The 12,907-nt window shown below is 40.7% G+C and overlaps 1 long non-coding RNA gene and 1 pseudogene across 1 annotated transcript; one reads left to right on the top strand and one right to left on the bottom strand.

Moving 5' to 3' along the window:
• Positions 1–267: 267 nt before the first annotated feature.
• On the bottom strand, positions 268–1,497 carry LOC118985163 (protein Mdm4-like; annotated as a pseudogene).
• A 1,900-nt stretch (positions 1,498–3,397) lies between these two features.
• Positions 3,398–12,241, top strand: LOC118985948 (uncharacterized). The gene is made up of 3 exons (XR_005066239.1): positions 3,398–3,587; positions 4,560–4,620; positions 12,122–12,241. It is a non-coding gene; the product is annotated as an uncharacterized LOC118985948 (long non-coding RNA).
• The last annotated feature ends 666 nt before the right edge of the window (positions 12,242–12,907 follow it).

The raw sequence follows: 12,907 nt of genomic DNA, 5'->3' as shown, positions 1-12,907 counted from the left end.
GTACTCATACTTGCTTCCTCCCAGATCCTCATCTTTGAAGGGAGAATGAAGTGATTAACATACGTTTTTATCTTAATGGAGTCACCACATTAATCAACTAGTTTTAAAGAACTCATTCTCAATTTCCATGTAAGTTTAGAAGCAAAAATACCCTGAAACATAGATGTTTATGTGAGTAAAGGGGCAGGTAAAACAGGTTGCGCTGGATGGCAATGCTTGGTACTGATGTTTTGATACATGGTCTGATCCTGTTAATATTTCTGTAATTCATTGATTCGGCCAGGCTATAAAACCCCTCGGAACCAACTGAATCTCTTTCTTGCAAATAGGGCACGAAGCCCCAGGCTCTTGAATTTCTGGTACCGTGAAAACAATGGCAAGATGTCTTGTCCTCCCGTGAATAATGTTTCTGTTCCTTAGTCTTTCCTCTCACAGACTACATGGCTTCTGGAGATCCTGGCAATCCTTCATGGGCGCCCTAACTGTTCTCTGTCTGAAAAGGCGAGCTGATTGTTCTGTGGCGTTTCATATGGCTTCTTGGCTTTCAGAGCCGTGAGGCAAATGCAAGAATCTCACTGAGTGGCAAAGATCAGAGTTTGAAGCTTTCTTCTCTTCTATGTACATACTCGTATTTAGGTGTAAAAACTGGAGCCAATATGGTTCTTAAGCACTCAGGGACTTCAATTCCTTTATTTTCCTTCTCTTCAGGAATAGCCGAGATATCAGGTGTGGAGAGAGAATGGGTTAACTGAGGACAAATCCGGATACCAATCCTTCCTCAAGGCCCAGCACTGAAACAGTGCCTCTTACTTGGAGAGTTAAATGTCTTGTACTCAGCACCTTGCTCACTCAGTCTCAGAGCAAAAGTGCCAGGTTTGATCTTCTCTTATGGCTATTCCTTCTGTGAGTCATTTCAAGGCCAAGCCTGACATTGAGGAGGATGTTAGTCACCCGACATCTGTTTTTCGAAGTCATTTTTTTCCTGTAACATCTGAAAAAAATTCCAAAGAGGCTGAGGCTGTTCACAATTCCCATGTTGTCTCCTCTTTCACTTTCTCTCAAATGGAACAAGTTAAATTACCCTGTTCTCTGTCTTCTGAACTCATCAGTTCAGGCTTTTGGATGTTGACACATTATAATTGCTTGAACATAAAGTGAATGTTTACAACATTTTTTTTCTCAAGCAAAAGTAAAATGCAATTTAATGAGACCCATTATCAAGATGCTGAGTTGCGTCTGCAGCCACTGTGTGAAGAAATATACTAATGAAGACAAAAGATAGATACGGTTCTTGTTTTGTGGACTGGGGAGCTGAGCCTTTTGTTGCTGTTGTCTGAATTTTTAGAAAAATGCTTCTTTTGCCACCCTTGATTTTAGTGGCTTTGACATTGCAAAAGAGGAGGTGGAGGTAAGAGGATGGGTGAAGGAAAAGAAATGTTACAAACGGGCAAATGGACAGGTTCTTCAGCCTTATTTTGTAGACTAACCTAAGTACATGTCGATCTACTGCCAGGAATTAATTTGGTTTTTAATGACAAGTTTAAAGGATATTCAGTACTTTGTTGTCACAGGCAGAGCCATTCTTTCCTTCCGTGTTCAAGAGGAACACCAGGGTCCAAGTTGAAAAGCAGTGGCCCAAACTGCAGGGTTTGGTTTTCCTCTTCTCCACCATGCGACCTCCTGCACCACAAGTCCCCAGGGGGCCTGTCAGGGCCCTGCTGCCTGGCTGCAGCAGAGGCTGGCGACAGCCCCCATTGTGAGGACAGCTCTGGCTGGGGAGGCCTGGCGAGGTGGGCTCCAGTGAGCTGCCGAGTTTGGGTTGGGTCCGAGTCTAGTGTGGCAGGCAGAAGACTGTCCAATGGTCGCTTCTGAGAACAGCCATTCACATCATAAAGGGCCAGGAGCACTGCTTTGGGGCATCAGGAAGAGGCAGGTTTCACACGGCTGCATAGCAGGCCCTGAGTCTCTGCTAAGAAAAAGGCAGAGCCAGTTCTAAAGGTGCTGGCACCAGGCACATTGATTGGGTTCGACGTCCAGAAGAGACCTATTGCAGAACTGGGTGAAAACTGGGCACTGGGCTCGGGAGTGCGTCCTGTTGTTAAAGGGGGGCATGGAGGCAGAGGCAGGGGAGCAGTCGGCTGGCAACAGAGCCCAGAGTTTCAGAATAGATCTCACTAGTGCCTTCTGCTTAAAGTCTGGTTCGATCCTGAACGTGAAGGCTATGTTTTCAGACCTACAGAAATTTCTTTCTCGGAGCTTAAAAAAAAAAGATATTCAGTTCCCTGAATGTGTCTATGATATTTAATATTAGGAGGACTCTTGGAGGAATGTGACAGAAATCCAATGGAATTTAGCTTTAGGCGCCAGCAAATGGAAGGAGTTTACTGGTTCATGCAACTGGAAAGCACAGGCTGGGTCTGGCCCTTACAAACACTGTTGGATCCCGGGGCTTAAACGCTGTCCCTCCGCCTCCTCTCTGTCACTTTTGCTGTCTTTGCCCAGTGGTGGGCTGGGAAATGCTTAACAGCTTGGCCTTGAAGAAAACAAATTGATGTATGTACGTTCATCAGTTTATATTAAATTTCAGTAATATAAACGATGTGCAACACAACTTAATATTAATAAGAAAATATATAATCCTCTTCATATAAATTTGATATAGCCAATTTATTCTCATAAAATTCTTTTGTTGAGATTTGCCAGACTCTTGGATTTGTAGCCAAATGTGGTAGCTATTGAAGAATGGGTGCGGTTCTTCTGACTTGAGTGTTGGCTGACACTTTCATTTACAAAAAAGACAGGGTTATGGGTTGAATGTTTGCCCAGCATGGATTTATATGTTGAAGCCTATTATGGATTGTTTGTATCTCCCCAAAAAGCACAGGCTGAGATCCTAAGTCTCAAAGTGAATGACATTAGAAAGTGGGATCCGTGAGAGGTAACCAGGCTTAGCTGAGGTCATGAATGTGGGGTCTATGTGGTAGGATTTGTGTTCTTATAAGAAGAGAAACTCATTTTCTCTCTTCTCTCTCTCTCTTTCTCCACCAGCCCCCATTACTATCTGAGGACACAGTGAGGAAGTCAGGCTCTCATTTGAACCCAATCATGCTGCCACTCTGATCACAGCCTCTAGAACTGTGAGAAAATAAATGCTGTTGCTTAAACCACGTGGTATATGGTATTTTGTTACCACATCCTGAACAGATTAAGATAAAGCCCTAACTCCCAGTATGACTACATTTGGAGATAAGGTCTGTATGAAAGTAACTAAGCTTAAAAGAGTTTGTAAGGGTGGGGCCTAATCTTATAGGTTTGGTGGTCTTATGAGAAGAGGATCTCTCTCTCTCTCTCTCTCTCTCTCTCTCTATCTCTCGCTGTGTGTGTGCACAGAGACAGACGGAGGCTGCCTACAAACCAAGAAAAGAGAACTCACAATAAAACCTGGCTTGCTGGCATGTTGATCTTGGACTTCTCAGTGTCCATAACCATGAGAAATACATTCCCGCTGTTTCAACCCCCTAGTGCACAGTACTTTGTCACAGCAGCCCGAGCTGACTAATATAGGCAAGAATGATGAAAGTGAAATAGTAAGTAGCCATGCGGGAACTTCCCTCTTTTTGAAAAAGCTGACTTTACTGCTGAATCAGATTATAGTTCCTGAGAACTAGAATGCATTTCCTCATTTCTTGGTGCTGTTTATAATGTAACATCTTTAGACATGACATACTTTCATGTTTAATCTGCATAACATTTTCTCTATCATTTTGTTAACTTCAGAGACAGGATTAACAAATTATATACCCTATGGTTCTCATTCAGGTAGGTGCTTCCTTTGACCCCTTTAATCTCATTGTGTTGCCATTCTAGTCAATATAAACACCCAAGGTTCTTTCTGAGACCTGCTCTTTAGGTGTTTTCCTCATGATATGGATTTGAAAAAAATGACTTTTTTTCAGCTCCAATTTTGAGAATTTATATTTCTTTTCTCAGTTAATTATTTCAGCCCACTTTGTCAATCAACTGAGACATTTTAATATTTTGACACTTCTTTCTGGTGTATTATTTACTCCCTCAAGCTTTATTTTGCTTGCGTTACTATAATTCAATAGGCTTTTCATGTCTTCATTCTAGTCATTGTTAAACGGTTTTTTAATAGGGCAGTTTTCTTTGAGATACCGTTAGAGGCTTTTTTTCACATTGCCATCCATCCCGAAAGTCATTCTGTTTTACAATGCATAACCAAACCATTACAACTTCAATCCATGCAGAAAAATATGTTTTGTGCATAATGATATTAGGAAGGACCAATGCCATAAGCTAATTATATTTACTTCTCTGACCAATAGTCTAGAAGAACCAACATGCAATTAATATAATTATAACTTTGTTTCTTGTGAGAAACAAAGAGGATTAGCAATTTATGGTGTCGATTATAGTTGTAAAGTAGGTCTCTTAAGATCTATAGACCTCTTTCCGGAAGATAAAAATCCATATTTTGTGGAATAGAAGAGACTATATAATGATTGCCATATTTCTATGAAAAAAATTTTTTTCTAAAGGTTAACCTAACTTGAGTTTCATAAAGCACGGTGAAGGACCTGCCTACTGAAACTGGCTAAGGTAAGTTGACAGTAGGTGGTGTTGTCTCCACAGCTTGTCATTTCTGCCCTAGGCTTCTTAGAAAAGGGGGCAGACACCTCCCTGCCTTGTGTGATTGTTGGACCGTGCCTGTGGCGTCCTGGTGTGTTTGGTGTGGGAGCGCTGTTGCTGGGAATGGGGGGGGAGTGGTCTCCCGGATGGCATGTGCATGCCAATGAAAAGATTCATTTGTAATAAAAATGCCTTAAAATGAGTAAGATCTGTTACTGTTAATGTTGTGAGAAAAAAGAGGATGGTAGAAAAACGATTTCTTCAAGAAGAAAAGGCAACCTTGATTTCTGAAATTATTTAATCAAATTTTTGAAGAATCAGACTTGCTACAGCCAGAATGGATCCCCGTGAGATTCAGGGTGTCTCTCGTTTTGACAAAGCTCTGCAACACAGCAGGCCCTAGAGTTGGACTAAACTTTCTGCTGGTTGTGTGCTGTGACAATCCTCCCTTGAGATGCCTTGTGTCTAGTTGCTGATGGGGGGAGGGTCAGGAGGTGACAAGAACTCTCTGGGGAGAAAGTCACTGTTGATGTGTCAAAGCAGTGTCTTGTCCCGGTGGACTGTCTAGGCTGATTCTTGGTAGTCTTTCAAGATTGTCACATTTCGAGGTGCTCCTCACTTTGTGTCCCCGCTTGCATCTTTTTCACATATCCTTTTAAAATCAGAAGTCCTGAGAGGACCAGTGTGCCTGCACAAGTCCCTGTGGCTGCCTCCCCATTTTCTTTAGGCTTGAGACCATTTCTAATGACCCTGCCAGCATTTTGCTTATAGAACATCCGTGTCTCTTTAGCCATGTTCCTTCTGAGTCTCAGATGGTGGATCATGTGACATTTGGACATTCTACAAGCTGCTTTCTCAAAGTCCAGGGAAATGCTTAGCCACTCATGACGTTTGCCTTTTTCATGACCATTTCATGACTCCTGCCACTTCCATCCCCCTAACCTCCGCGTTGGCCAGAGTACAGACAATACAGTGACAAGCTAAACCAAGGATTTATTAGCTGCTTTTCTTTGGGTAGAATGGCACACCAAGACAACGTAGGCTGCTTTCCAGCCTGCCCATCTTAAATACAGCCTTGCCCCTGGGCCCTTCCAAGGTCCATACAGGGTTTTATACTTTATTGACATGTTTCTTCCATCACATGCTTTTATGAACTAGAAAAAAAATCCCTTCCAATGCTCCATTTCAGTTGACAGTTCTGTTCTTTTGGGACACCAGTGATGTCATGTTTACTTTTTTCTGTGAAAAGGGCCATGTTTATTTATCTATTACCTATAGTCTATGAAACTTATTCATCTTTATAGTCAATAAATATAAGGAGGTATAGACACATATATAGCACTAAGTAATTTTTAAGACTTCCTTTAAGCTATATTTTTAGAATAATTGGTCTCTTTCTTTACTATCATTCTTTTCTCTATACGTCATAGATTTACATTTTGTTAGTTGATAGGTTCTAGGACTTGAGTTTGTAGCCCCACTCTGTGCCTCTGAGCTTACTAGGATTAGGAGTTACCTCCTTGCTCTCCCTCAAAGAGCAATACAGCATTGAGATGCAGAGGGCATGATGGAGGAAGCCAATGGTGAAATTTCACTATAACACAGCCAAAGAACCAGATTCCCATCATGTCATCGAGGAAAAAGATTACTTTTGCATGATTTGAGATTCACCTGAGAGCTAGGCCTGCTTTTCTAAAGGCCTTCTCAAGTACCGGGGCCTGAAAGAAACGGAGGGGAAAGAGAAGTCGGAAGATGCAGAGGTTTTGTTCTGTGAAATAGACAAGTCACTGTGGACAGTGTTTCTAAGAGTGAGCTACAAATACCTTTTATAGGTTCAGCAATTAAAGCCAAATTCAGGAAGAGTTGATTCTCCCCCGCCCCAGACAGAGAAAAATGACACTGCAGTGCAGACAATAGAAGAACTACGGCTTTTGGTTTACAAGTGTGCAGATACGTCAGAAAGGAGACATGATGTTTTACAGTAGATTGAAGAACGAGAACGAGCTGCAAGGGTTAGTGTAAATATGGCAAGTATCTGGCCAGAGCTGCAGAAAGAAAGAAGGAGCTCCTGCCTTTTGCAACATCATGGGTGGAACTGGAAAGCATTATGCTGAGTGAAATAAGCCAGGTGTTGAAGGACAAATACCATATGATCTCACCTTTAACAGGAAGCTAAACAACAAAACAAATAAGCAAGCAAAATATAACCAAAGACAATGAAATAGAGAACAGGCTGACAGTGACAAGAGGGGAGAGGGGAGGGAATTTCAGGGGAAATAAGGGAGGGATTTAGAGGAACCTATATAAAGGATACATGGACAACAACTGAGAAGGGTGGAAATGGGAGGGAGGGGGGAGCATGGGGGGTGGGATGGGATGGGAGTAATAGACAGAAAACTGTACTTGAAAAATAATTAAATAAAAATATTGGGGGGAAAAAAAAGAATTCTGTTTGTGGCCAGTGCATCATTTCTCTCTTGTTCCTCATTGGTGAAAGGTGTCTTTTAGCATTACATATTTTTACAGACCCATTTTCTAGCAAAGTATTTGGTCTATAGCAAATAAATTATTGGCATTTCTGAAAATAAAAACTTACTTGATCCAGAGTGAACTTCTGAGTTCTTAAATAAAGAACTATCTCCGTTGTGCCTGTGAATACATTTCCTTTGTTAATGGTGACACTGTTTATTTGTTTCTTCAACAATTTCCCTTTCCCATCCTGATGTCCACAAGCATTAGCACAGCCTGTCCTTGCCCTGCTGTTTTCCCTCTCAATGCACTTTCTTTGAAGTCTCATTGTTGCCCTTTATAGGTGACACCCACACTACAGGATCCCCCTTTATAGGTGACACCCAGACTTTCTCTCTAGTCCGGACACACCCACCACTTTCAACCCCATAATTCTGATAGTGATTGGATAAACCCCCCTTCCCCACCTTACTATGGGATTATTCCCCACACTCACGTCACGCCTCTCCATCCTGCCTCGTGGGCTTTCTCCTTGGCAGGAAGAGAGATACCCAGAAGTTAACTGTCAGACACAGGGGGAGTTTCAAAGATATAGCCAGTTGCAGGTAGGGACTTACCTGACACACGTCAGAATGTTCTTTGCTCCTTGAGGACTGCCTGCTCTGGCCTCTGCTCCTGAGTCTTGGTGCTCTTTGTCCTTCCTTAATCTGACATAATGAGTTGCCCCTTTTTTTCTGAGGACTAACTTTCCCCAGAACCAGACCAAGTAGTCTGGCCCAGACTACTAATTCCTCACTTTGTTCCATTGTTCTCCATTGCTGTATTAGCCCTACCTAGGTCATCTTTGGGACTTTCCATAGCATGAGCATGTTGTTATAAATCACATCTAAGAATATTGTCTATGGGAAAATATGCCTTGAGCTAAGTGTGGTTATATACACAGTGAACACCTAGGATAAATGATTGGTTCAAAGAGTGCATGTTGTAGCTCATAGCAGACTCTTAGTTGGAAGGTGAGTTCCAGGAGGCACGGACCGTGCCTACATTGGCCACTCATATATCTAGAACTTATCACAGTATATGGCACATAGTAGGGTTGGTGTTTATCAATAATATTTATTAGAAAAAATGAGTGAATGAATTAATAAATTTGGGGGGTATCAGCAATTTCTCAAGTTTGCCGACTTTAATGAAGAGTGATTTTTTTCTTCCCTAAATGGGACTTTCAATCAGGAATCTATTGAATAAATATCTCTCATTTCAAAGGAAGATGATTAATCAAACAGCCTTTAATCAGAGAGCTGCCAGGGATGGCTGGCTGGGGGGCGGGGTGGGGAGAACAAAGGAGAAGTCAGGTGCCCTGAGGAAAGTGATCCTCGGATATTCCAACCCTTTCCAACTGCAAAGCTCTCTTTTCATTTGATTTTCACACTGGAAATATATGCAACTTTTATTTAGAAGGATTTGGGTCACTAAAATAAAAATGTAAAAAAACCTATAGCTGACACCCCAAAATTTAATTGCACCATAAGCAAAAAAAAAACAATAAGAATCTTGTATTGATAAAATAGTGATAAGTAAATATATCTATATGGAAAACTGAGCAACAGTTTCTAAAACTTTCCTACTTCTTTCCTTTGATGAGCTTCGAACCTTCAAACGTCTGCTTGCACTACGCNGCCCTGGGGAAAGTGATCCTCGGATATTCCAACCCTTTCCAACTGCAAAGCTCTCTTTTCATTTGATTTTCACACTGGAAATATATGCAACTTTTATTTAGAAGGATTTTGGTCACTAAAATAAAAATGTAAAAAAAACTATAGCTGACACCCCAAAATTTAATTGCACCATAAGCAAAAAAAAACAAACAATAAGAATCTTGTATTGATAAAATAGTGATAAGTAAATATATCTATATGGAAAACTGAGCAACAGTTTCTAAAACTTTCCTACTTCTTTCCTTTGATGAGCTTCGAACCTTCAAACGTCTGCTTGCACTACGCTGCCCTCCAGGATTTTTCTGGACTTTTCTCTACCATTTCTCCCAGTTGGTCCTTGCCATTGAAAACTAACTTGTCCTGAGTTCCCATTCCTTTAGAGTCCGCTTTCTAAGAGGTGACTATGAATAATAATAGGTTAGCTAGTCCCAATAGATAAACTATGAATCTTTAAACAACATCTTTACCAGGAAATCCTTAAAGGGTGGTTCTTCTGAACAACGGTCAGAGAACTATCCGGGCCAAGTAGCTCTTTGGAGCCTGAAATCATTCCAGTTGCTCAGTTGTCCAGAGCACACAGAGATGGCCTAGACTGTGAAGAAATAACCTTGGAGGAATTATGCCTCTTTATACACCTGACCTCTTACCATTCTACCCCGGGGAGTAAAATGTTCTAATTAGAAAGTGTTCGCACAATGACCTTTTTCCCTCTGGATTAAATCATGACTTATACTTTTTTTCCTATGAAAACAGATGCAATTGATTAATATAATAATTATTTCTGCCAAGAATATGTAGATCAGGAAAAAAAGTCTTCATAAAGTTCCCCAGGAAACGAGAATGTTGGCAAGATATCATTGGGATCAACACAAAAATAGTGGGTGGTGGAGAGAAAATTTTGTAGCAGAATTTCAATGGGGTCAAAATAATTCTCACTGTGCTGTTGAGGTTCTGTGAAGGCTGGAGAATAATCCACGCCAGAGAAATGGTTACACACACACAAAGCAAAGGCAATTGCTAAACACTACCATGCAAGGGAGGCTGGCTGAGCAGGAAAAAGAGCAACACGTACAGATGCTGAGACAGGAACTAGTGCAGCTGAACTGGTGACTGGATATTGTACAAAGGCTTAATGAATATTCCCTCATTACAAAAGGGCACCTGCAAGGCATTGCGCACTCAACCCTCCAATGAGCATGAATTCATGTTGGGCTAGCAAAAGAATAGAAGTAATTGTCCCTGTCCTTTGCTTTTAAGAGGGTTGACAAAGACTACGCTGTCTGTTTTTTCTCTTTTCTGGCTGGGTTATTTTCTAGGCCCGTCGATCACATTTGTCCTTGAAGATTGCATCTCAGTGGGGGCTATCACCAGTGAGTGTTTTTTCCATCATGAATTCTTTAAATCAGGAATTATAGATTTGAATTATTTGATATAACAAAAAAACCTGAGAAACCTTTTACAGTGGGACAAATACTTCTTTTCTGACATTAACATTCATAGGTAGTTAAACAGAAATACATTGATCATGAATTCAAACACAAGGCACACCTGAACAAGAAATTATTTTATTATTATTTACTATTTGGGTCAAGTTTTAAAGGCATCAAAAGCCATATATCTTTAACGTAAAGTGACAAAAACAAACACTAATAATTTATTCTATTTGGTTTAAGTGTTGCCCTCTAGTTGAGGCTTTGTAGAAATTTTATAATTACACTATAATAAGCTAATTAAACTGATAAGAGCGAGAGCTTCTAGGGCAGTGGTGGCAAACACAAGGCTCCCACCTCCACTCTGTTTCTACCTGGCCGCAGCGCCTGGCTCTCACTGAACAGTTAAGGAGCAGTTACATTTATACAGTCCTAAAGTTACATGTGGCTCTTTGAAGGCAACTGTGAGGCTGATGGGGCCCCTGGTGAAAATCAGTTTGACATCCCTGTTCTAGGGGAAACGATAAATCCTTTTTAATTTAAGTATAATTAATATACAACATAATGATGTGATATTTATATACATTATGAAGTGATCACCCTGGTAAGTCTAGTTACCGTCTGTGACCATATTAAGTTATTACGGTATTATTTACTATGTTCTGTATGCTGTTTGTTACAACCCCATTACTTATGAATTCTGTTGCTACTTTGGCTCGGCCCAGTGCCCCCTTCACATGTGGGCTGTTCTGTCTCCTGGCCAGACAGACCTCAGTTATGGCCTCGGTCCTAGGTACAAGGCAGCTGAGAAGTGAGTCTCTTCCATTCTCATCGCTTACAGAGGGAAGTAGACTCTGTTTCCCATGGAGCTTCAGGTGCGGAAGTCTCCAAATACAGAAAAAAGTACTCAGATGACGGGCAGGTAAAAATAATTACGCATGCGCACTACATGTCACAGCAGAGCCCCGGTTCCCTGACGTTTTCTGAGACGGACTGACTGCTAGGCTTGGTTGAAACTGTGCTGTAATCTTTTCTGGGCCGACATCGGAAACTAAGGTGGGCCAGGGAAGTACATCTACACATGGAATAGATCTCCAGCACTTTTTTCTAACATTGAATTCTTGCGTGTTTCATATGTTATTCCTTTAAATTTCAGAAGAAATTGTGTATTTGTAGATGAAATGATACCCTGTTCTGAATATGCTTCCCAGTTGCATGGAAGCGTGTTAAAAGAATAAGGTGTGAATGAGACAAGATTGCCTGGTTTTAACAGTGGTTGAAAATGGGTAATGGGCCCTGAGGATTCATCAAAGTGTCCTCTCTAATTCCATTTGAAAATCTCCATGAAGGCATAAACCAGAAGAAATTGTGTAAAGTCATATTTGTTCAGGGATACACTCATTAATCACTCTGGGAAGACAAAGAAACCTGGAGTGCTTTCCCCTGGAGTCCAGCCAGACCATGTCCACGGGCATCTTATTTGTCAGGATCTAAGGACCACTGGCCTCCACCTGAAATCTGATAAGATGCCCACTCTATACCTGAAACTAATGCAAAAAATACTGCATGTAAGGCATCATTGAAAAACATTTTCAATAAAATGTATTTAAAAAGAGAAATACGATAAGAGGGCTTGGGTATTCCCTAAAATTGGAAGATTTTACCACATGATTAAAATAGTAAGTGCCTTTAGCTTCTGAAGCAGGTCATTACCATAGACTGCCTTTCTGTCTCTGAAATTCATGCCATCAGTCTCAAAGTTTTGGTCAACATACTTAAGTTTTTTTATTTTTTAAAACTAGAACTTCCTTCAAAAACAATACTCATGAAGCTCATAACATCTTTTCCCCACAGGTATTTCAGTGTCCATTTCAAGAATACTGATATCCAAGCAACTATTAACTGCAGGTATTCATAATGGGGGAAATATCCAAATTGTCTATTCTCTTCTCCATTTCAGTTCAGAAGCTGTTGCAAAAACATCAGTTTCTTCCTTGCCATGTTTATTGTCTTTCTAGCTCAGGAATTATATAACCTGACAGAGAAGTGAGCATCCTATCTTTCTAATCCTGGTTTGAAATTTGACACAACTTCTACCAGGAGAAAATATTATATATATATCAAAGAAGGAAGAGAAATAGTTCAATCCTCTTGTGTTCTTTGAAGAGAGAAGGAAATAACTTAATTTGGGCAGGGATAATGCTCAAAAAACTGTGGTGACAAAACATTCATCAGTGGACAGAGAAGAGGACAGACTTTTAGAATTTTTCAGTTCTATTTCTTGGCCTTGTTATTGTGTTGATATAGCCTGTATTTCATTAAGAAGGTGGTAGACAGGTTTGGGAATTCAGGAATTTTTAAAGTAATAATACTGTTAAAGGCTGAGATAAATCTCCCAAACAGTATTTTTTTAAAGGCAAGAAGAAGGATATACCAAAATAACTTGTAAAAAATGTTTCTAGGTACGACTGATTGTCCACAATCCTGTATTCACAAAGTAAAAATTATTTTGAAGAGGCTCCACTGTACATCAGTTGATCTCAGGAGGAAGACGGTAGAAAGGACGCGGTGCTCACCGGTGTGCAGAGCTGCCCTGGAGGCTGCCCTGGTTTTGCACTCAAAGGCACAGCTGGCAAATTT

This window comes from Sturnira hondurensis, unplaced genomic scaffold (genome assembly GCF_014824575.4).
Source record: "Sturnira hondurensis isolate 20B ecotype Veracruz unplaced genomic scaffold, ASM1482457v3 Scaffold0004136, whole genome shotgun sequence".
NCBI lineage: Eukaryota > Metazoa > Chordata > Mammalia > Chiroptera > Phyllostomidae > Sturnira > Sturnira hondurensis.
The sequence above is the reverse complement of the archived record's forward strand: the minus strand, read 5'-3'. Positions and strand labels throughout refer to the sequence as shown.